This window comes from Mastomys coucha, unplaced genomic scaffold (assembly GCF_008632895.1).
Source record: "Mastomys coucha isolate ucsf_1 unplaced genomic scaffold, UCSF_Mcou_1 pScaffold22, whole genome shotgun sequence".
Classification (NCBI taxonomy): domain Eukaryota; kingdom Metazoa; phylum Chordata; class Mammalia; order Rodentia; family Muridae; genus Mastomys; species Mastomys coucha.
In genome coordinates, this window is record NW_022196905.1 from 162441086 (window position 1) to 162441660 (window position 575).

The following is a 575-nucleotide window of genomic DNA, read 5'->3' on the forward strand; positions in this document are numbered from 1 at the left end:
TGGATTGATTTGCATTTTTCTACGTGTTAACCGCCAGTTGAGCCAGCACCATCTGTTGAAAATGCTGTTTTTTTTTCCACTATGGTTTTAGCTCCTTTGTCAAAGATCAAGTGACCATAGGTGTGTTGGTTTATTTCTGGGTCTTCAATTCTATTCCATTGATCTAATGCCTGTCACTGTATCAATACCATGCAGTTTTTTTTTATCACAATTGCTCTGTAGTACAGCTTAAGGTCCCGGATTGTGATTCCACCAGAGGTTCCTTTATGGTTGAGAATAGTTTTGGCTATCCTGGGTCTTTTGTTGTTCCAGATGAATTTGCAAATTGCTCTTTCTAAGTCTGTGAAAAATTGAGTTGGAATGTTGATGGGGATTGCATTGAATCTGTAGATTGCCTTTGGCAAGATGGCCATTTTTACTATATTAATCCTGCCAATCCATGAGCATGGGAGATCTTTCTATCTTCAGAGATCATCTTCAATTTCCTTCTTCAAAGACTTGAAGGTTTTGTCAAATAGATCTTTTATTTGCTTAGTTAGAGTCACACCAAGGTATTTTATATTATTTGTGACTAT